This window comes from Vespula vulgaris, chromosome 3 (genome assembly GCF_905475345.1).
Source record: "Vespula vulgaris chromosome 3, iyVesVulg1.1, whole genome shotgun sequence".
Taxonomy (NCBI): Eukaryota; Metazoa; Arthropoda; class Insecta; order Hymenoptera; family Vespidae; genus Vespula; species Vespula vulgaris.
Window position 1 is genome coordinate 1,371,265 of NC_066588.1, and position 6,000 is coordinate 1,377,264.

Genomic DNA, 6,000 nt, shown 5'->3' on the forward strand with positions numbered 1-6,000 from the left:
TTTACTTACCATCAACCTTGAAACTTCATTCCCTTAAATGGGATCTTGACAAAAAAAAAAAAAGAAAAGAAAGAAAGAACAAAAAAAAAAAAAAGAATAGGAAGAGATCGACGCTTGACCTCTATCTAACATTTCTTACCTTTTTTCTTCTCTAATTTTTTTTTTTATTAATCATTTACAAACAACCTTCGTAAGTTTTATCGCAAAATATCAAAAGGGTTGTTGAAAGCACGTGGCTCTTTTTGCGACGAAAGAAAAACAGGAAACGCGTTTATGACCGATGATCGGCCAATAAATGTGTATCGACCGCCATTTTTAACAATTTGTACTTGCTCTCTCTCTCTCTCTCTCTCTCTCTCGAATTAGAAAAAGAGAGATAGATAGAAGTTGGAGCATTTCTTTCAAGGCGCCGCGCGTTATCGCACACGTGAACGATCCTTAAGTACTACCGATTATGGGTAATAAAAGCGTTCGGGTGTCATCCGTGGAACGTACGAGGACTCTCGTGCGGAACGACCGCAAGAAATGAGTTCAGAGCTTCTTTTCAAGGACACGTTTTCTCGGTGTCCCTTTGATTACGAGAACCATCACTGCCACTGCCACTGCCACTACCACTACCACCACCCCTTCCCCTTCTTCATCCTTTTTTTACTACGTCACCCTATAACCTTCTTCTCCTTTTCCACGGTTTACCACCCTTCCTCCCCCCTATCAAACCTCATCTCGTTTTTCTTATCGAAAAGAGTGAGAAAACGATTCGGTGATTCTTCAACGGTGACCTCCGATATTCTCCTTTCGATCTTCCTCGAAGCCATTTTCATGCTCCACCAGACTCTCTCGTCCTTGCGAGAATCCTCTTGATGGAATAATTCGATACTTTAGATGACGTGATTCATCGTTCGTTACCAAGTATATCCTTCAGAATAGATCATATAGAGAGAGAGGGAGAGAAAAAGAGAAGTCTATAGCGTCGATTATGTTTTTTGTTATTAGAATCGTTCAACAATTTGATGTCGTTAGATATTAGATATTATATTGGTAATTTGTAATTTGTGTTTATTCGATTAAAAAAATATGTAAGTTCGAAGTATAAAGAGACGATAATGTTTTAATGATATTTCTTTTCTCTTTGATCGCTAATTGTTTTGATTGATAGAAGATTTATCGATCGAGAATCATCGAAGAATGTTAGCAATATCAAATCGATGTACGTTATATATCGTATATATATAAAATCGTATACATAATTGAGTTTAGTTAATAGAAAGAAGAAAATGAATTAACAGAGAGAAAGAAAGAGGGTGGAAGAGAGAATAGTATTTATCATATTTACTATTATTAGAATCATTGAAAATTTCTTATCAGAAACTTTTCTTTATCTATTTTTTGAATATGCGATGATATTCGTAACTTTCATTTATTTTATTAAAAAAAATATATATATATAAACCCGATATTCCAGAAAAATGATTTTCATAATCTATCTCTTCTCTTTGATCCTTCCAATCATTTCTATCGATCGATCGAGAATCATCGAACGATAACAATATCGTAAAGATATACATATATATATATATATATACCTACGTACCTACGTACATATCTTTCAGGTATACAAGATCGTATAAATAATTGAGTTTGGTTAATAGAGAGAAGAAAGTGAATTAATAGAATTATGGAGTGAGATACAGGGTATCGTTGGATGACCGAGGTCACACAGAGTTTCTCAATTTCACGGGCGTCGTAGTGGATCCGGCCGTCGTAAATCCAACAAATCACTTTTAAAGGAACACAAAAGGTTTCCTCTTCGTCGTCGTCGTCGTTGTCGTCGTCGTTTACTTCGTGCGAATCGTTTGGTCTCTTTTGCTCTTAAGGTAGGAAGTACAAGGCGTGTATTCCGGCTGATTAATGACGAAGTACGGTACGCCGTTGTGTACGACTGTTCCTCCCCTGATAAGAAGCACCCTCGAGAGTGTGTATTTGAGATCGTGTCCTGGCATCGGTGACTCTGTAATGGGGGTTAGATACGGTGTCTCTCTACTATACTATACGTTGGATGGGCTACGTTTTGCGCACGGCGCTATCGTGGCATACCGACCATCGCGATAGATCATCCGACTCCTGGACCCATAAACAATAACTTATACTTCACCGCACTCCGTAAAGTTAGAAAACATTTTCTTGCGGTGCTATTACCGTTCCTACTATTACTATAACTAGAATCTATTATTATTATTATTATTATTATTATTATTATTATTATTATTATTGTTTTGTCGTTGTTATTGTTATTTGTTATCGTTGTTATTACTCCTGACTTTCTCATCTTCCTTTGATCTTCACAGAGGTTTCCTAGATAAGATCGACTACGTTTTCTCTAAAGTTATTTTTTAACATACACACATAGACATCAACGTTTTGTCCTTTTTATAAATAAAAAAAAATAGAAAACGAATTACGTACGTACGTTGAACAAATTTATGACACTTTCCTTCTCTAATTGGGATAAATTTAAAATCATATACCTACAAATAGATACTATATATATATATATATATATATATATATATATATATATATATATATTTTAATTAGGTTTCTCTTGATCGTCTCCTTCCTCTTCTATCTCTTCTCCTTTCTTCGCGTTTGACTCCATTCCTTCGATAATTACAAGCACGACAAGATGATCAAGAACCAAACAGTTCCTTGCTCGAGCTATTCAAGTTTTCTTTTGTAATGAACGCCAGTTTGCATCAATGTTTGTGTATCCATATATCCTATGGTATATTAACTATACCTACGCGTTAGTATGAGAGCAACACCGTGACTTACGAGCCTTAGAGGCTTCGTTTCTATGCCGCCTTATACCTCGCAAAGCGGCGATAAATCTGATTCACCCGGGTTCCTTCTTTGCCATCGAGAATCTCTTCCTCCTCCTCATTTTATCCCTCCCACTCGACAACGCGAAAATAATAATCGTCATAAATTATCGAAGGAAATCGCTGTGGTTTCGCACGATCTTTCCCCCATGTGTCTCGTCTTTCGATACCTACCGTCGAGTTCTACATCGAGTTCCGTTGAATATCACGAATGCCTATGGTGCCACCAACAATTTATTTCCTATATCGCTACGACGAAATAACTGAAATCCATGGATATTCCATTTACGATAATTAATTATTAATAATTAATATTACAATAAAGTTTTATAAATAACTATCGCCTTTATAGTTACAGTCGTTTAGTTTCTTTATCGGTCAAGATAGAAATTTATCGATCATAAATATATATTTATTATTTTGAAGCGTATTAAACGATTAGTTATTCTCGTACGCGCACATACGCACATCGCTATATTTATTTATATTATTCGTAGATATGTGATATTTACAAAATATTATATGATGACAAATTGATTATGAAAAGAAAGTTTTGATAATATTGTAAAATGATCGAAGATAAAAAAGAAACGATGTAGATTTTTCTCTATTTCTTTTTCTTCTATTTTTTTTTTTTTTTTCTTTTAACCGACAGATCGATCGTAGAGAATATCTATCGTAGAAATGGTCGAGATGGGGGATCGTTTCTCGAACGCATCAGGTATTCTTTCGAGTCGGGCGTTGACACGATGCGGATGGTAGCACGCTTCGGTGCGTTTATTCTCTCGCTTTACAGTGGCCCGTTGACAAATGCGAGAAACGAGCTGCGTAAAAGGGAAGCTATGGAGAGTGGCAGAGAAGTAGGTATATCTCGAGGCGAGAGTTTAATACGAGCCTGTCAACGAATCTTCGAAGACATATTCTCGCACAGACTTACAAATTTATCTTTTTGACGAGCATACGAACAGTAATCTAAAAATTTTACCACGCTTGTCTCGTTAATAAGGAAATAGATAAATATATGAAACAATAGTTACCATACTATTAATTATTAATTATATAATTATAGAAAGAAATAATAGGTAGTTATAAATAAGAGTTATAAGTATATATATTAATTATAAATATTATATGTGTTATAATAATACTTATAAAAGAGAGAAAACAAATTTTTCGTTAGGTATCGTATTATATATCTATATATCGATAAATTATAATAATATTTGTTAACTAATATTAATATATATTAATAATCTGTTAATTGATTATTAAGTAGGGATAATATATCCGTCATATAAGGAAATAAATTTTGTATGTGTGTGTGTGTGTGTGTATAAAATAAAATTGAAGAAAATAAAATTTGCCATTAGATATTATATAGTTATATCTATATATAAATAAATTATGAATAATATTTATTTATTATGATATACATATACATATATACATATATGCAGATTAATAATTTGTCAATTAATTATTAAATACAAAAAGAAACCTTACATATTCACGATATTTTACATAGTATCAAAATTACATCAAAAAATTATCGATTAGAAGATTAATTAAATTACATAACACGTTAAAGTAAGAAATTGTACGAGGCCGTTTTGTTGATTAAGTCGAGAATAGTATTTACAAATCGTATATTTATTCGAATGATCTAGGAGGGATATAAATCTTTGTATATAATCAGGAAGGATCTCCCCCATTTGAAAAGAGGCATATTGTTTTCATTGCCACGACACGAATCCATTCGTATCCGAAACAAATCCCGACAAATGGTTGGAAAACTAAGCCTCGGTAGGTATCGTGATGATGATAATCATGATCCAACGTTATCGTAGAAGTTTAGTGTCGCGTGTGTCCCTCTTCTCTAGTAGCCCTTCGACGAAGGGTAGTGGATAGTGACGATGGGAATGATCATGGATGCAGTAGAAGGTCGGATTCTGTGGGTGAAATGGAATGGTTTTCATCCCCTTTCGTTTACATACCCAAGAATCGTAGGAAGGGTCGCACCCTTCCTTCGCACAAGTTGGTCTTTAACGTACCGGTTCTAAGCGGGTGAGATGTTTGATTAAATAACCACACCGATGAATTGAAAACGACGATGAACTGCATGACTTGTGTTTTCCCTTTTGTCCGAGACTTAGAAGGAAAATTAATCGTTACATGGAAAATAAGTAAGTGCATTTTCGAAAGTGATATTTTAGATTTCACTTAGAACCAACAAGAGATATATTTATATATATATTTTTTTTATTTTATTTTATTCTTCTTTTTTCTTCTTTTTTTTTCGATCGGCTGGTTATTTGACTTTTCTTCCTTTTTTTTCCATTTTTTTATTTTTATTTTTTTTTCTCTTTCGTTGTTATCGTTCGACTTTTTCTTCGTCGTTTCATTATTCATTATTTTGCGTAATTGTTATATGTAATTTTTTAATATTTATTATTTTCTATATAGGTAATAAAATAATAATTATAAATATACGATTGATCTTTGATTATGTTAGAACGATGATTATAAATATACTATATATAATTTATAAATAAATTCTATTTACGCTATATTTTATAGGCATTGAAAATTGTTATTATTATTAACTTTTCTAAAAATAGACTATTTTCTTTTAACGTTCGTCAAAATGTTCTCCTTTCGTTCTCCACTCGATAACACAAATTTCGAAGGGTAGTTTATTGAAATGAAGGGAAAGCTAATTAGTTCAAAAGAAAAGTATCGTTTCACGACGTTGATTACCAAAGCCAAGATGGAGTTTAAAAATACTTTTCTCTTTCCTTTGCCAGCATACATCTTTCATTTGTAAGGAAAGGAAAAAAGAGAAAAAATGAAAAAAAAAAAAAAACATAATTCACGAGTTGGCTACTTTTTAATTAACCGTCTTGAAAATGTTCGGGGATCTTCCCTTTTCCGTACTAAAAAGAAGTGTAAGCACTCAAGGGGTGGCTTATCTTCGCGTTGGCAAAAGACAAGTAGTGGCTTTGGCACCTACCTATGCTATCTCTCTCTCTCTCTCTTTATCTTTTTCTCTCTCTTTCTCTCTCTCTCTCTCTCTCTCTTTCTCTCACCCTTCCTCTATCCACTGTAAACTCTTATTTTCCAG